We start from the raw sequence: 20,018 nt of genomic DNA, 5'->3' as shown, positions 1-20,018 counted from the left end.
AAAAAAAAAAAAAAAAAAAAAAAAAAAAAAAAAAAAAAAAAAAAAAAAAAAAAAAAAAAAAAAAAAAAAAATACAGAGGGTAAACTTTTATTTTGGTTTTTAGAAATATTATATCTACAATTGTTATGTTGAGTTTGTTATCAAGGACACTCTTGTTTTATACAATGAGATAAAAAAATTTCTCATTTTCAATTTTCTGGAATAGTTTGTATATAAGTAATAACATGTCTTCTTTTGTTGTGGTAAAACAATTACAAGTAAAACCTTGCAGACCTGCTTGGAGTCCTAGAGTTTTCTTCGTATAAAGCTATTTTTACTAAATTGTTTTGTATTTTGTATTTTCAATGGTTGCAGGAATAATTTGGTTTTCTATTTCTTGACGAATCAGTTTTTATGGATTATGTTTTTAAGAATTATTCCATCTCATGTAAAGTTTTGAATATAGAGGCTTAAAGTTTTCAATAGTATCCTCTTGAACTTTTTGATAACTGCATTTTCTTTTTGATATCTGATACTATTGCTGCAATATTAGATGTAATCTAATTATATTAGATGTAGATTACATTTAGAAGCTGAATTCTGATATATTTATTTCTGCTAATTCTACTCACAGTAGATTATTTTCATTGAAATTTGGCATTTTAGAGTTTGAATTCATCTATTATGGAAATCATATGTTTCCTTAAGATTTAAGGGTCTGTCCTTTCTCAACAAGTTTGTATTTCCTTCTTCCTGTCACCTGGGAGATATCATAGTTCAGGGTAATATTCCATATTAATTCATTATATTGGGCTTTCAGTTTAAGACCCAAACACACCTAAGGAAAATCTATGGTTAAAAATTTTCAAAGGAGCCTTTTGATTCCTAGATTCAAATCAGATCAGTCTGCTTTGTCCACATTTTTTTTTGCTACAAAGAGATATATGTTTGTCTGTGGTAGACCGTTTTTAATAAATATGTAAACTCTTTATTCAGAAATAAAGCCACTATCCTAAATGGAAAACTCATTTTATATTGTCCAATTAGCTTCCACTCAAGACTTCCTCTTCTTTAATTACAACATAATAGGAAATAGTTGCTCCTGTGACATTATGTAATAGGAAACCTTGCCTGAAATCTGCCAGGACTTAACTTTTTACTGTTCCTGTTTCATATTTCCTCTTTGTGTCTGGCTCTTGGGATGTTTATTCCTTGATAATTCAGCTATAGAATTAAAAGAATCATCAGATTAATTCAGCATTTCTAGATATTTTGCAAAAGACTTTTGAATTACTCATTTTGCAATGCTGCCAGTGATAGTTTGTACTTATTTCCATAAGCCATAAATTATAACATATTTTGTGATTATTACAATTTGTGAAACTTTATAAACTATGAAGAAAAGTGCCTAGTACACTGTAAGCACTTAAAATATACATTAGATTCCTTTCACTTGGGTTTGAAAACAGAGAGCTTAAGACTTGCTGACTTGTTTGATTTCAGTTATTAAGTATTTAAAATCCATGAGTTTATTTATTTGGGTTACCAAGATTAAGCCATTTTTTACTGCTATTTAATATAGGCAATGGCCTTAAGATTTCTTTAGAATTTATGTTAGATTTATATTCACAAATGGAGATAACTTCCTCAGTAAGATGTTTTATTCTAATTTCCATAACATTATATAAGTCAAAAATAAGTTTCTTTCTTTACCTATCACTAGATGCAGGTCTAAGGACCCTGTAACATAAGATAGATGAATAATAATATGAAAACATACAAATGTATTTAATACAAGTGTTATGTGACAAAGGAGCCTTCATAAGGGAATGAAGATCCAAAGAAACAGATAAATTTGTGTATTTTTATGTATAGGTTTGATAAAAAGTGGGCAGTTATAAAGAAATACTAGAGAACAAAGAGTATAATATAATAGTAATAAACCAGGGAAAACAGCAAAGTCTGTTTATTCAGAATGTCCTTGAGTCTCTGTGTCTTTGGCCCCTTTCTTCTGGGCATATACAGAGAACTTCTTGAATGACAATCTTATGATTTGTTTCAGGGGAAAAAGTCAGAAGGTCAGACAGTGACCTTCCTTGGATTTTTTTTAAACCTGTATTAGGGGAAAACAGGGGAAGATAAGAGTAACTTTCTTGCATCTGCTATTGTCTCAAACAGATGCCACATTTTGGGATAGTATGCCCTGAGCCCCATCCATTGTATATTTCTCTGATTCTCTTTTCTCACATTTTAACTCTTCAGCATAGTTAGCATGTGATGGAATGTGCAAAGAAGAGGTCTTGATAGACATTATCTTCCTTGAGTGAATTATATATGCATGTGTTTTTGATACATTTTAGTTTTCTTCTTTAAATAAAAAGTATTGTATAACTAATAGTCATAATCAATAGACTTGATGAAAGTTTTAATTGGTAATAGTGATAAAATAATTGAGTCTGGCCGGGCGCGGTGGCTCACGCCTATAATCCCAGCACTTTGGGAGGCCGAGGCGGGTGGATCACGAGGTCAAGAGATCGAGACCATCCTGGTCAACATGGTGAAACCCCGTCTCTACTAAAAATACAAAACATTAGCTGGGCATGGTGGTGCGTGCCTGTAATCCCAGCTACTCAGGAGGGTGAGGCAGGAGAATTGCCTGGACCCAGGAGGCAGAGGTTGCGGTGAGCCGACATCACGCCATTGCACTCCAGCCTGCGGAACAAGAGCGAAACTCTGTCTCAAAAAAAAATAATAATAATAATTGAGTCTGATTTTTTTAGAGTATCAGATAATATTTTGCAAGAATGCATGACCAATATATTCAAACCTTTTTTTGTCAGCAATCCTTAAAAGCCTTTTAGTGCTAATATATTAGTGAAAGAAAATGTTTTCTTTTTATTATATAATGAGTTACATGCTGTTTTAAATTCAATTAATAGTTCATCTAATTTAGACAAATTAGCCCAAAAGTTCTGAGCAGGTGGTCGCAGGTAGCTTTGGGAACCCTCTGCTAACTAACTGGGTAACTTTTATATTTGTTTACAGTTTCACACATGTTATACAGTAGAATTTTCAACTAGTCTGCTGATTAGCTTCAGACCATATGTTGGATAGCTGGATCCTAGCGAAATGACAATAAATTTTGAATATTCCTAGAACTTTGGAGCAAATTAATAAGATTCCTTGATATAGGTATATTGTTCCATCTCAATTTGAAATGATATTTTGATCAAGGTTTTTCTCTATTTTGCTGCTCTAGAATCATTTTAGAAATATGATAGAAACAAGTTAATTCATGTTTTGCTAAAATTTCTCTTTTAGACATCTTCCTTTCGTATCCATAAGCCAATGTTAGGAAGAATATCAACATACAATTATCAAAGGAAAAAATTGTGGTCTAGGTCATAAAATCTATCTGTGTAAATGCTGTAGGCCATGTATAATGTCAACAGATATCAAATGAAATAATATAAAACCTGAATTTAAAAATGTGTTAATATAATGAAATCAATTCCAATGTAATAATTTCTGGGTTCACAGCATATGGTTTTTCAAGTGTAGACTGCACTGTAGAAGGAAAACATGCCATATGCACTATACTTATTTGAGAGACCAACTACAGAAGTAAGCTCTTAATTACTGAAGAAGTATAATCACCAGATGGAGTCTTCCTGCCTGAACAGACAAAACCAATTCACTGCGACCATGGCATTGCAATAAAGAAAGAGTTTAATTGATGTGAGTCTGGCCCATGAGAGAGAACTAAAGTTATTGCTCAAATCAGTCTCCCTGAAGGTTCAGAGGTTAAGGGTTTTCAATTAGAGTTTGGTGGACAAGTGGCTAATGAATTAGTTCTGCTGATCCAATGGGAATGCCATCACAGGTGTGTGATGGGGTGCCACAAGACTGATTGAGTCACGAATCACAAGTCCAGGCAGAGTTACCCAATTGTCAGAAATGCAAAAGTCTAAAAATACATCTCAAAAGGCCAATTTTAGGTTCTCCAGTAGGGATATTATCTACTGGAGTAGTTGGGGAAGTTACAAGTCTGTGACCTCCTAAAATAATCAGAAAAATGACTGATTATTTTATCATAAGGTCATGCCTCCATCTTAGCAGAATCAAGGCCTCTTTCATAATCCTAACTTTGTGGCCTCTTATGAGTTTTACAAATGCAGTTTAGTTTTTGGAAAGGCTAATATAAACCTGGTGTTAAGGTTAAAGTATTAACTAAATTTCTCCCAATGTTAGTTTGACCTATGCCCAGGATGACAAAGGACAGCTTGGAAGTTAGAAGCAAGATGGGTCAACTATGTCAGAGTTGTCTTACTGTCATAATTTTGCAGAGTTGGTTTCAGAAGTTGTAGTTGATAACTTTAAGCAAAAGAAGCCAGAGACAAAATTTAACTAAAAAAAGTAGAGAATTAGAAAGAAAGAGAAAAAGGGGGACCTGATAACACAATGTGAGCAACTCTCAACAACTGGTTTAGGTAAAATATACAGAGATATTCACTGCTATTCTTAAAATTATTCTGTATTTCTGAAACTTTCAAAGTATATTATTGGGAAAACAAAGTTTACAAACATGAAAATCTAAACTATTAGTTCAGAATGCATTTAGGAGTACTGAAACTATGAAAAATGATTATCACAAAATTCAGGGCAGTGGTTCATTTGGGAAGAGAGATAAAACTTGTCAAAAGGCATACTGGAACGTATGAGTGTCGATGTTATCTAATTTCTTGACCTCGTATTGATGTTTGCATGACTGTTCTTTACTCTTAAACAGTCCATATTTATATATGTAAATTTTAGGTAAGTGAAACACAAATAAAACTTACTTGAGATCCAAACATACAGTTTATTTAAATTAGTTTAAGCATTGTGGAAGACAGTGTGGTGATTCCTCAAAGATCTAGAAATAGAATACCATTTGACTAAGCAATACCATTAATGGGTATATACCCAAAGGATTGTAAATCATTCTATTATAAAGATACATGTACACGTATGTTTATTGCAGCACTGTTCACAATAGAAAAGACTTGGAAACAACCCAAATGCCCATCAGTGTTAGACTGGATTAAAAAAATGTGACACATATACACCATGGAATACTATGCAGCCATAAAAAAGGACGAGTTCATGTTCTTTGCAGGGACATGGATGAAACTGGAAATCATTCTCAGCAAACTGACACAAGAACAGAGAACCAAACACTGCATGTTCTCGCTCATAAGTGGGTGTTGAACAAGGAGAACACATAGACACAGGGAGGGGAACATCACACACCAGGGCCTGTCAGGGGTGGGGGGATATGGGAGGGATAGCATTAGGAGAAATACTTAATGTAGATAATGGTGTGATGGATGCAGCAAACCACCATGGAACATGTATACCTATGTAACAAACCTGCATGTTCTGCACATGTACCCCAGAACTTAAAGTGTAATAAAAAAAAATGTGAACAGACTTCCTTTGCATAATAACAAAAATGGAAAAATTGATATTGACTCGTAAAAACAAGACCTTATTCTATGCTTTAAATAAAGTGCAATGGGCTGACCTGAGTAAAAAGTAGGGGGAAAAGGGATTAAGATATACGATCCGGTGGAAATAATAAGGAAACAGATTCAAATTCTAAAATTAGATAAAATAAAATACATGTTAAAAACCAATAAATATAACAATTTAAAAGACAAATCTCAAAGATGATATAGCAGTTATGAATTTATATGCATAATGCAATAGAAGTTTCATATTATAAACCTGAAATTACAAGAGAAGAGCATTTATTAAAAATAGCAAAAAGGATACAATTCTTAGCTATAAGTTTAATAATGTGTAAAACTCATATGAAGAAAACTTGAATTCTAACAGGTACAAAATTACACATGAGGAAAAAAACAGTAATGTATCTCTTATTTTTGACTAATACCAAACTTATAAAAAAAGAGCATAAGTTTTTCTAATTTAGCTTCTAAATCTAACATTATCCTAAAAACGATATTAGCAATGTATTTTATTAAAGCCAGACTAGTTGAAACTTAAATCGCCATTTAAGAAAAGAAATTTGTGAAAATAGTAAAATAAAAAACATAGATTTCCAAAGGGAAGTTTAGTCCTATTACTATTAAGTCACAGTAAAGAACTACTGTAATTAAAACAGCAATATGTTGGCACATCGTAGATAGAAATATCAGTATAATCTAACTGAAAATGTAGAATTAATGTAGTCCATAAGGAAGTTTTGCATATGACAAATCTGGCATTTTGCATCATAGGCAAATATAGACTTTAAAAAATATAGGTAGAGGAAATTGAAAGCAATATGGGAAAAATGGTTAAAATTGGTTTGTACACATGAAAATTTACAAATAAATAAGACATATAAATGTTATTAAAATCATAAAAATACTTGAAAAAAAGGAATACTTATGCTATAAATAGAATATGAAAATAGGCTTTATATATACAACTTGAAACCATATGCCACAAAATGTTGATACTCCTAGCTTGATTAAAAATAATGATTTAAATATTTGCATGGTAAAATATGTATATCAGAGAGCAAATATTTATAACAGATACTATTTAAAAGGGCCATATGCCTAATATACAACTAATATTTAAAATGAGGAAAAAATATAAAGTAAAAATCTTAGAGAAAATGAACATAAACAGTAAATTGGTTTTAAAAAAGCTGTGAAAATGACCTGATGAAAAGTTATTCTTCTTTACTAATAATAGGAGAATTTCAAATTCAACTCATGTAAGAGAATTCAATATACAACCAACTATAAAATCACACAGGTATTTATTTGTTCATTGAGGAATCCCCTTTCTAGATATTTATTCCTAAGCTATACTTTCAACTATACAAATGCATACACATAATGTTATCCATGGCAATGGATGTTTTCATTTTCATTTTTTTATTTATTAAAGTTCTGGGGTACATGTGGAGATCATGCAGGTGTGTTATATAGGTATACACGTGCCATGGTGGTGGATGCATCCATCACCCTGTCATCTATCCGGTATTTCTCCTAATGCTATCCCTCCCCAATCCCGCCACCCCCTGCTATACCTTCCCTAGACCCCATCCCCCAGGCCCTGGTGTGTGTTGTTCCCCTCCCTGTGTCCATGTATTCTCATTGTTCAACACCCACTTAAGAGTGAGAACATGTAGTGTTTGGTTGGAAAACAACCAAAACACTTCTTGTGTCAGTTTGCTGAGAATGATGGTTTCCAGATTCATCCATGTCCCTGCAAAGGTCATGAACTCATCCTTTTTTTATGGCTGCATAGTATTCCATAGTGTATATGTGCCACATTTCTTTATCCAGTCTATCATTGATGGGCATTTGGGTTGGTTCCAAGTTTTTGCAATTATGAATAGTGCCATAATAAACACATGTGTGCATGTGTCTTTATAATAGAATGATTTGTAATCCTTTGGGTATATACCCAGTAATGGCATTGCTTGGTCAAATAGGTATTTCTAGTTCTAGATCCTTGAGAAATCACCACACTGTATTCCACAGTATAAACTAATTAATTTACACTCCCACCAACAATGTAAAAGTGTTCCTATTTCTCCACATCTTCTCCAGCGTCTGCCTCCTGATTTTTTTATGATCACTATTCTAACAGGTGTGAGATGATATCTTAATGTGGTTTTGATTTGCATTTCTCTCATGACCAGTGATGATGAGCTTTTTTTCATATGTTTGTTGGCTGCATAAACGTCTTCTTTTGAAAAGTGTCTGTTCATACCCTTTGCCCACTTTTTGATGGGCTTGTTTTTTTCTTGTAAATTTGTTTAAGTTCTTTGTAGATTCTGGATATTAGCCCTTTGCCAGATGGGTAGCTTGCAAAAATTTTTTCCCATTCTGTTTTTTGCTAGTTGACTCTATTGATAGTTTCTTTGGCTGTGCAGAAGGTCTTAAGTTTAATTAAATACCATTTGTCTATTTTGGCTTTTGTTGCCATTGCTTTTGGTGCTTTAGTCATGAAGTCCTTGCCCATGCCTATGTCCTGAATGTTATTGTGTAGGTTTTCTTTTAGAGTTTTTATAGCGTTAGAACTCATGTTTAAATTTTTAATCCATGTGGAGTTAATTTTTGTATAAGGTGTAAGAAAGGAATCTAGTTTCAGGTTTCTGCATGTGGATAGCCAGTTTTCCCAACACCATTTATTAAATAGGGAATCCTTTCTCCATTCATGTTTTTGTCAGTTTTGTCAAAGATCAGATGGTTGTAGTTGTGTGGCATTTTTCTGAGGCCTCTGTTCTGTTCCATTAGTCTATATCCCTGTTTTGGTACCAGTGCCATGCTGTTTTGAGTACTGTAGCCTTGTAATATAGTTTGAAGTCAGGTAGTGTGATATCTCCAGCTTTGTTTTGTTGTTGTTGTTGTTGTTGTTGTTGTTTGCTTTGCTTAGGATTGTCTTTGCTATGCAGGCTCTTTTTTGGTTCCATATGAAGTTTAAGGTGCATTGTCCCAATTCTGTGAAGAAAGTCATTGGTAGTTTGATGGGGATAGCATGGAATCTGTAAATTACTTTGGGCAGTATGGTCATTTTCACAATATTGATTCTTCCTAACCATGAGCATGGAATGTTTTTTCAACTGTTTTTGCATCCTTTCTTACTTCCTTGAGCAGTTGTTTGTAGTTCTCCTTGAAGAGGTCCTTGACATCCCTTGTTAGTTGTATTCCTGGGTATTTTATTCTCTTTATAGCAATTGTGAATGGAAGGTCACTCCACTCATGATTTGGCTCTCTCTCTGTTATTGGTGTATAGGAATGTTTGGGGTTTTTACACATTGATTTTGTATGCTAGATGTTGCTGAAGTTGCTTATCAGCATAAGGAGGTTTCAGGCTGAGACTATGGGGTCTTCTAAATATACAGTCATGTCATCTGCAAACAGGGACAATTTGACATCCTCTTCCTATTCAAATACCCATTATTTCTTTCTCTTGCCTGATGGCCCTAGCCAGAACTTCCAATAGTATGTTGAATAAGAGTGGTGTGAGAGGGCATCTTTGTCTTGTGCCAGTTTTCAAAGGGAATGCTTCCAATTTTTGGCCATTCAGTATGATATTATCTGTGGTTTTGTAGTAAGTAGCTTTTATTATTTTGAGGTACATTCCATCAATACTTAGTTTATTGAGAGTTTTTAGCATAAAGCACGGTTGAATTTTGTCAAAGGCCTTCTCTGCATCTATTGAGATAATCATGTGGTTTTTGTCTTTGATTCTGTTTATGTGATGGATTAAATTTGTAGATTTGCGGATGTTGAACCAGCCTTGCATCCCCGGGATAAAGCCTACTTGATCGTGATGGATAAGCTTTTTAATGTGCTGTTGCATTCAGTTTGCCAGTATTTTATTGAAGATTTTTGCATCAATGTTCATCATGGATATTGACCTGAAATTTTCTTTTTTAGTTGTGTCTTTGCTGGGTTTTGGTATCAGGATGATGTTGGTCTCATAAAATCAGTTAGGGAGGATTGCTTCTTTTTGTATTGTTTGGAGTAGTTTCAGAAGGAATGGCACCAGCTCCTCTTTGTACCTCTGGTAAAATTCGGCTGTGAACCCATCTGGTCCTGGACATTTTTTGGTTTGTAGGCTATTAATTGCTACCTCAAATTCAGACCCTGTTATTGGTCTATTCAGGGATTTAACTTCTTTCTGGGTTAGTCTTGGGAGGGTGTAACTTTCCAGGAATTTTTAATGGAAAAATATTGGAAGTAATGTAAATGCCCATACATAAGAAATTGTTTGAAAAGCTTTGGTTTAACCATACAATTAAGCACTATGCCTTTGTAGAAAAAATGAGGATGATATCCATGAAGTGAAATGGACAGATCACCAGGATTTATTGTTATGTTGAAAAAGTCCTACCAAGTATATTCAATGTTAACATACAATAACATATATGTATAATATTTGGGGGCAGATTTGAAAAATAAGACAGATAGCATTTATTCTGCAAAAAGCTCAAGAAGGAAAAAGGAGAAAATAATGAATTTGGTTAGTTACAGTGTCTATATGAAACTAGAGTATAAAAGATAGGCAATGTGACATGATTAGCATAATTTTGCATACTGTTCAGTTTGGGGAAGATATTAATGTTTTATACATTCAAAAAATAAGATTGAATCAACAGGTTTGTGAGAAAAAACTAAGATTGGATTCAGCTTTACTTTAAATGATTAATTGTAACCACTAAAGAATAAAAAGTGTTCCGAGAACTCTAGAAAACCTTGATTTCCTTATATATTGTCATTCAAAATAAAAATAAATGCAAACTAATGGAAAACTCTAACTAATTTGGAATTTTCTTTTTTGATAGGTAAGAGTGTTGCCATTCTGAAGCTATTTTATTTGCTTTGAATGATTAAGTTACTTAAGTAAATAGCGAGATATTGTTAGTCAGGGCCCTCCATACTGGAGAAAGGAGGCAAGACACAGAATTGGGAAATACAAAAAAATAAAAAAATAAAAAAGAAACTGTTGCCCTAAATTACGATTAGAAACATTCTCATATATTGGACTGAAGCAATGATTTAATTTTTCTGCTGTCTGCTTGCTGAAGAGACCCAGAAACCATGCAATTTAAATAGCAATAACCACAACTGGGACAGAGATACTGGTTTGAAATATTATTCATCAGTAAAGTAAACCTGAGTTTCCTTGGCCTCAGATAAATCTGTAATCCCAGGGCTGGAGATATATTTTTGCCTTCTCTTTTACCTATCCATCTATTTATTTCTATTTATCATCTACCTATCACATATGTATAAGTATAGGTTGATAGATTAGTAATTTATTCATTGTCTTGTAAACTGTTATCAGTATTCATGATTTGAATTTAAATCATGCCTGATTGGACAGCAGTGGCCCCTTCCCTTTGACTCCCATATTCATTTTACATTATCATAAATTCTTTTTTAGTATTTCCTTACTTTCTGGTTCAAGAATTTTGAAGGCCATATTATATATAATTTAGAGTCATGTAAAAGGAATACAGGAGTCAAAGGGAAGGGGCTACTACTGTCCAATCAGGCATGATTTAAAATTCAAATCATGAATGCTGATAATAATAGTTTATAAGCCATTGAATAAATTACTAATCTATCAACCTATACTTATACATATGTGATAGGTAGATGATAAATAGAAATAAATAGATGTATAGATAAAAGAGAAGGCAAAAAGTTTATTTTTAACAATAGAATGCAAAATAATGAATAGAGAATAAATAATAGATTTAGACAATCATTTTTCAAACAAGAGTAATAAATGATTCGGGTAAGATTCATCAATGGAGACAATGATCACTGGATGAATGAAGAACAGAATGTAAATAAGTCTCAAAAATTACCTCACACATTACTTAAAAAGTGAGTAATGATTATTTTACCAAGGAAAAATTCTAGTGGATACAATATAATTGGATGACCAAATTTCACCCACCGTAGTGAACTAAGAACAATAGAATTACAGATATTTATCCTGACAAAAATATATAAGCTGACTAAAAACATGAATTAATATTAGACAATTCAAACTGAGATTCATTTTACAAATAACTGGCCTGTTCTCTTCAAAATATGTCAGTATCTTCCACACTGTCAAAAACCATGATAAAAAATATATCAGTAACATTAAAGAAAAAGTCAGAAGTATTGGTTCAAGTTAAAGGAAACTAAAGAGACAAGAAAACAAAATGAATTTTGTGATGGTAGATTGAATCAAGAATGGTGATAGATTTCTATCAGGGCCATTCATTCTTAAGACAATGAACAAAATTTGATTATGGACTGTACAAATAATAGTGTGTCATTTTTAAGTGTCTAATTTCATCATCTGGCTGCTATGTTAACAAACATCCTCAGCATTAAGATATTTATGCTAAAGCATTTGGGGATAAAGAAGTAAAATGTTAACTTGTCTAAATCTGGATGCAGGGTACCTGAGTGGTCTTTGCACTTTTCTTGCAACTCTCCTATGAATTTGAAGTTGCTTAAAATGTGAGCTGAAAAAGATGTAGGCTGAAAATCAAAAATGCAGAGTGGGATTTCTACTCACTATTTATGCTAAGGAAACAAATGCCCATCCCCTCTTCTGGAGTAGATAAGTTTTAATTTTTGAGACAAATAGCAAACACTTTTTAAAAAGTACTTTTTCTTCCAACTGTTGTCTCTTATATGCTATAAATAATATAGTACACTGAAAAAAGCATGCTAATCTTAAATCAGATAAATTGAATACAAAGTCGTGCATCTAACAATATAACCATTTATACCGTTTTATTTAAGGCTTATTTGTCTGAAGACCTTGCTTAAATGTCACTTTTTGTGCAATATTTTAGATAAAATACTTTCCAAATTGTAACTTCTGAAATCCCAGAGTCAATATTAATAGTTTTCTCATATTTGCAAAACACATTATTTTATATTAAGGATACACAGAAGAAATTTTGAAGCAATTGTGGTCTATGTGATTTAACAGGAAATTTAATGAGAATTCACAGCGTGTTCACTAGATAATTCTTCTGATCAGTAAGTGAATCATGATTAAGTAAACAAAGTATAAATGCAGTGAATTTGTACTACACAATCAAGTTCTCTTCACAATCAAGTGAACATGTAAAGCTCTGTCATATGCCAAGCCAGTATCTAAGGTACACTGAATTAATTCTGATGGTAACTGCATAAGAAAAGCATTTATTTCTTTCTCCTAAAACCAAAATTCTACTTCATGGAAACAAAAGTATACTAAATAATGGACAAAAAGCTTGTAAAATAATTAAATTCAATGCTACAGTTTCAATCATGATTATAGTTAAAAACACAACCAGAAAAATACTATATATGTGAAGGGCTATTTGATTGTAAGCAGAGAAACTAATTTTCACCTCTGCTTCCACCATACTTGAACCTTTAAAATGAATGTGCTCACTGCCACCCTGAGGAGGTGCTAGACAGTTGAGTTGTTGAACTTTAGGCAAGCAAGCCAGCCCCATATCCTTTGGACATTCCAGATATTAGCACTGGATATGAGATCAAATGAGATAGACTTGGAGCTCAGTGGAAAGATGACTGCAATTACTGCTAAGTGATGGATGTATATATATGTTATCTGTTCTGAGGCACCAGCAATAGAAAACATCCATTGGAATTGAAGAAAACATGTGGGCTTAAGCATTAGATGTCTCCCCAATAGGAATCAATATAGATTGACAAACAAGGGTCTTCTCAATCATTTTGATTTCAGATTTCTTACTCTTAGAATTGACACAAATGATTTTCCAGTATCAGACTACTTGAATCAGATTCATGAAGTTACCTATTAAAATTCAGATTCCTGGTTCCCCTCCCCAACTACAGACTCCAAATATTTATGGTGGAGTCCTAAAATCTGGAATTTTTAAAAATACCTCAGATGACATATACATACCAAATTTGGAAACTACTGAGCTATGTTCTGCTGCTCAAAGGATTCTTTCCTGAAGAGCTTATTTGTGGTAACTCCTAAGGGGAGCTAAACTCTCAAAAACTATGTACATGCCTCCTAGAAAACAAATGGCTACTTCATTCTGAATGATAATAAAAAAAATGTAAAATAATGCAGTGCCAATAAAGATTATAAACTTCAGGAATAAAAGTTTGAAAGCAAATAACACAGTAGCAGTGAAAAATGGAAGAACAAGAACATGCCTATTTAGTAGAGTACTTCATTACATTCAAGTTTCTAACTACAAGAAAATGGAAATGAAAGCGTAATTCTAAAACTACTTCTGTATGCTAGTAGTAGCTTAAGAAAAATATATTATTTCATGAAATTGCTTACCTTCAGGTTGCCTTTTCCAACCTTTTAAATTGGCACTTATATGCGAAACTAATTGTGAGGCACAATTAAAGACTCCAGATGTGACTGTGATTTAGCCTGATGAAAGAAATTGTGAGACACTGATTATTGATGCTAATTTCCTACATTCTGCTCAAATCTTGGCAGTAACATGAGTAAATTTCACACAACGTTGCTGTACCTGATTAATTTTTGTTCTTACTTTACTCAAATATGCCACACATTTAAAATTAATAGATTTCAGATAATAACAAATAGAGGAATCTATTAATATATATGTTGTTTGAACAAGAGACATATACCTAGAATATGAGTAATGGCAACTGATTTATTTATCTTCTTATAACTTAGGAACGATGTATATGATAATATTTTGTGTGTATGTGTGTGTGTCCAGTTTGTTATTGTTGTAAAGTATCTAAGATAAGCATTATGAGTGAATGAGGATTTCCACAAATGAATATTTAAATATGAGGAAATGTTCTTAATCATTGAAGTAAATGATAAAAATCTCAAATAGTGATTTACATTATGGATTATCATTTCATTTTTTTTTCTGTAACTGGAACACTGGGCATCAGATACATTGCACAATCAATCCAATGAAGAAGGAGGCATAGAGCAAGGATAGATTGGCTTAGCCAGATTTGAGTTAAATATAGCCTTGCCACTTGCTAGCTCTGAAATCTTTGACACCATGTATTTCCAGGTCTTTTGTCTTCATCTATTCATAAAAATATTAGTATCTACAGGGTGTTCATGATGACTAAATTATACAATATGCATTAACTGTTAGTCTGAGGTTTCTATATGCAGCCAACTCTTACAAAGATGATAACAATAGAGAAATAAAAGTAGTTAATAATAAAAAATTAGAAGTATATGAGATTTGAATTTACTTATACAAAAATAAGAGAACCCAAGAGCAAATAATAACCTTGGGAGAATGACTAGCCATGGTAAAGCATAAGACAAGCTGAAAGGGAAGTAAACCAACCAGAGGATGTATTATCGCTATACATCCAGATGAGGAAAAAGTCACTAAGGATTTGTCTTAATATTTTAAGATATTGTAGTACATATACACCATGGAATACTATGCAGCCCTAAAAAGAACAAGATCATGTCCTCTGCGGGAACATGGATGGATCTGGAGGCCATTATTCTTAGCAAAATAATGCAGAAACAGAAAACCGAATACTACATGTTCTCACTTATATATGGAAGCTAAGTGATGAGAACACATGGAAACAAAGGGGGAAGAACAGACACTGGGGCCTACTCAAGGGTGGAGTGATGGAGGAGAGGATCAGGAAAAACAACTATTGAGTACTAGACTTAGTACCTGAGTAATGAAATAATCTTGACAACAAACCCCCATGACATGGGTTTACCTATATAACAAACCTGCACATGGACCCCAGAAACCAAAATAAAAAGTTTTTCTTTTAAAAATGATATCTATGTTCATGTTTGTTCTTACCATAATGTCTAGAAGGTGGTGCTCAAAAATTCTTAAACTGATTTTAAAAGGAGAGTCAAAGGCATTAAACATAGTTTTTAATTGATTGCTGATGACACCTACAGACATCTTAGTAATTAATGAGGTTATAGTCAGATGAAAAATTTGTGGTTATTTTGATTACACATTAGCAGACAAGACATTTTTATATTGAAAACAAATTATATGATAATGTCACATGCATTGCTCTATGGCAATATAGAATGAGTTACAAAGAATATTCAATGTTTTTTGACAAATTTTATATAAGGTAGATTGTGTCTTTGCCAGGTTTTGGTATCAGGATGATGTTGGTCTCATAAAATGAGTTAGGGACAATTCCCTCTTTTTCTGTTGTTTGGAATAGTTTTAGAAGGAATAGTACCAACTCTTTTTTGTACCTCTGGTAGAATTCGGCTGTGAACGTATCTGGTCCTGGACCTTTTTTTGGTTGGTAGGCTATTAATTGCTGCCAAATTTTAGACCTTGTTATTGTTCTATTCAGGGATTCAAATTATTCCTGGTTTAGTCTTGGGAGGGTGTAAGTGTCCAGGAATTTATGCATTTCTTCTAGATTTTCTCATTTATTTTCATAGAGGTTTTTATAGTATTCTCTGATGGTAGTTTGTATTTCTGTGAGAATGGTGGTGATATCCCTTTATCATTTTTATTTCATCTATTTGATTCTTCTGCCTTTTATTCTTTATTAGTCTGGCTAGCAGTCTATCTACCTTGTTGATCTTTTCAAAAAACCAGCTCCTGGATTCATTAATTTTTTTGTAGGGTTTTTAATGTCTCTATCTCCTTCAGTTCTGCTCTGATCTTAGTTCTTTCTTGTCTTCTTCTAGCTTTTGATTTGTTCTTGATCCTCTCGTTCTTTTAATCGTGATGTTCAGGTGACGATTTTACATCTTTCCTCCTTTCTCTTGTGGGCATTTAGTGCTATAAATTTCCCTTCACTCACAGCTGTAAATGTGTCCCAGAGATTCTGGTATATTGTATCTTTGTTCCCATTGATTCCAAAGAACATCTTTATTTCTGCCTTCATTTCATTATTTATTCAGTAGTCATTCAAGAGCAGGTTGTTCAGTTTCCATGTAGTTGTGCGGTTTTGGGTGAGTTTCTTAATCCTGAGTTCTAATGTGATTGCACTGTGGTCTGAGCCACTGTTTATTGTGATTTCCATTCTTTTGTATTTGCTAAGGAGTGTTTTACTTCCAATTATGTGGTCAATTTTAGAATAAGTGCGATGTGGTGCTGAGAAGAATATATATTCTGTGGATTTGGAGTGGAGGGTTCTGTAGATGTCTATTAAATCTGCTTGATCCAGATCCTAGTTCAAGTCCTGGATATCCTTGTTAAATTTCTGTCTCGTTGAGCTGTCTAATATTGACAGTGGGATGTTAAAGTCTCTCACTATTATTGTACGGGAGTCCAAGTCTCTTTGTAGACTTAGACTCTTTAAGATCTTGCTCTATGTATCTGGGTGCTCCTGTATTGGGTGCATATATATTTAGGATAGTTAGCTCTTCTTGTTGCATTAATCTCTTTATCATTATATAATGCCCTTGTCTTTTTTGATCTTTGTTGGTTTAAGGTCTGTTCTATCAGAAACTAGGATTGCAACCCCTTCTCTTTTTTTGCTCTGCATTTGCTTGGTAAATCTTCCTCAATCCATTTATTTTGAGCCTATGTGTGTCTTTGCATGTAATGTGTGTCTTTGCATGTGAGATGGTGTTAGGATCCCAACTTCCAGTGAAAGATTTGGGCTATTTTAAAATGTAATTCTTCATTTTTAGAGTCCTTTAGAATCAGAAAAATGTGAGATATTTATTTACATTTGTTGTTTTAACACATAAACCCCCTAATTTTCATTGTTTAAAATATGACTTTTTTTTTTTTGGTCTATTAAAATCAATCTGTAGTGTTGTGTGGGAGTTTCACATAGTCATGCAGAAATACACACTGAGGAAGGCTCTGCCATCTTCAACAAGTACCTTTCAAGGTTTCCCTATTGGCAGTTAATGACCTTACCCTGTCCATGGCCTCATGGAGCTTACCAGTGCTACATTTTACCCTGGCTTCCCCCATCAGCATCCATATCACTTGCCTCAGAGCTTTTTTTGATAATATGAATACACTCTGCCTGCAAGAAGCAGGCTGGAATGTGTATCTTAATTATATTACTGAAATGCCCAGTAATGCGTACCTTCAGTAGCAGTGCTGAACAAATGATTTGATGGGAACAGGTAACCAAGTACCCGATTTCTTTGGCCCTTTTTGCAGATAACTGGAAGTGCATGCTTCACAGTGACCCTTCAGTTTCACAAAGGTGTTCATCTTCAGTTTCTTACTATGTTAATTTCCTAGATAAAATGCTCTTTATTGTCTGCCTTCTCTTCCTGAGTCTATAAGCATGAAGAAAAAAGCTACAAAAAGTTGCATATTCAATTGTTAATAAGGATCTCTGTATAGACAATACAGGGGTTAAACATAGTATAGACAATGGGGCTTATGTGGGATTTGGAGGTTATATGGGAAAGCATTTGTAGGTAAAATGACTGGAAAAAATACCATAATTAAGCATGCACATGATCACAATAAATGTATGTGAAGAAATTAAGTAAACTCTAACTTAAAATAACTAAAATAAATCTAATATATAATACAGTAAAATTGCTACATTAAGCACATTTTATTTGGGTGTATAGAAGTTAACCATGTTGTCTTCATGTTTGTAAGAATGTATACACACACACACACACACACACACACACACACACACCTTACAACAGCATGTAAAATCTAGATGAAAAACATTGTCTTAACTCTCCAATATTACATTTAATGTGTATAAAATATCTGCAGTTTGTCTCGGAGGGAAGTTTTAATAAATCCATCTAGAAGGATGCTGAGCAAATTAACTCTATTTTACTGTCCAAAATAATATTTATATGGGCATGTCTAGTCCAAGAAGTTATATCATTTTCAAGTGATAAGTAAAGGCAGTAACAAACAATTCCAAATGTGCATAATAAAAGCAAATTTAAAAATATTTTAAATGTACATCCTAAAAGCACTCATTTATACAAGGAATGAGTTTGTTGAAATCAGGAGCTTTAGAAATCTGTTTATTATCTACTCACAATATGTTAAATTAAAGTAAACTGACAGTTTTTGAATTGAGGTAGAAATAATTTGGAGAACAAAAAATGTACATCACAGTGGCCAAAAGATTTATTATTCTTATTTTGTCCACAGAATCCAATGCATGTATACGGCTTACTCCATTATTTACACATTTCACAAAACAAGATAAATAATCAATTTCTATATTACATATGAGTGCTTGTGTAAATGTATAAAATAAAAATAATTCATTTTTGCCTGTGCATCTATTCATAGTTTGGTTTTTTTAAAAAATATTCTCAAAGGAACAGTTATAATTTTGAGATATTTTTAAAAAGTGCTCATGCATATATGTGTTTTTTATATTTTTAAACTACATTTCTCTCTTATAATTCTTTTCAACTTTTAAACTTTTTTTATATTTACTGTACTGTTTTCTTTCTTATTACTTCATATATTTGCCTTTCTTACTAAGTTCAACTTCCTGAGGATGCTCACTATACCTTAGTCTAAATAGAATAGACTAATTAAATATGTCTTTGTGGTTTAGGAAAGTGGAATTGTCCTTTAGAGAAGTTCACACTACACAGTACTTCATTCATCATTCGTTCATTCATTTATAAACTTGTATTAAACACTAACTACAGGCTAACCCCTTGTGCTAAGAGCTAAAAATGTAAATGTAAGATATGGAGTATAAGGCCTGTTATGAAATTTGTTAGATTCTTTAAATAGTATTGAGCAGTGGAAAGATGTGTTTATTTGTGTTCATATAGAACAATTTGGGAGCAGTGAATAATGAGAGTCTGAGAGTAAAAAATATGGAAAAATGAATAAGCAGTGCATATTATAATATTCAACATAGGCAATTTGAGGTCCTAGTACTGTGTATATTTGACACCAACATTATGAAGTGTTACCCGTATAGTTGGTTCACAGATAGCGCCCTTAATGAATGAGACCTTTTACTATTCATGCATGGTGTCATCTACCCTGACATTTAATCTGAGCTTGCCCTTTGATTCTTTTTGATCAATAAAGTGCAGCTGAAGTGACTCTTTAATTTACCAAAAAAAAAAAAAAATGGTCCTTAGAAGAACTAAAGTTTCCACTTTTATCTTTTAAAACACTTCCTCTTAAACACCAGTCATCATGCTGTTAGACATCTAAGTCACATAAAAAGGTTACATTAAGAAAAAATATGTTACCACCAACATCCATGGAAGGGCTCCAAGCCAACAGCCAGCATTAATTAGGATCAAATGGGTGAAATGTCTTGAATGTTCCAGCCTAGTGGTGACTACAGATAGCAGTAGCACAAGATGGCAATGACATGGAGCAAAACAATCATCCGGTTGAGCCCCAATCAACAAACAGAATCATGAGAAATAATAAAATCAAAGTTATTTAATCTGGTAAGTTTTAGAATGAATTTGTCATACTGCATAGGCAGCCTAAACGTATATTGGTACCAGAAGTAGGTTATTGTGCTATGACAAAAAATTAAAACATGTGGCATCAGCTTTGG

This window comes from Cebus imitator, unplaced genomic scaffold (assembly GCF_001604975.1).
Source record: "Cebus imitator isolate Cc_AM_T3 unplaced genomic scaffold, Cebus_imitator-1.0 Scaffold69, whole genome shotgun sequence".
Taxonomy (NCBI): Eukaryota; Metazoa; Chordata; class Mammalia; order Primates; family Cebidae; genus Cebus; species Cebus imitator.
The sequence above is the reverse complement of the archived record's forward strand: the minus strand, read 5'-3'. Positions refer to the sequence as shown.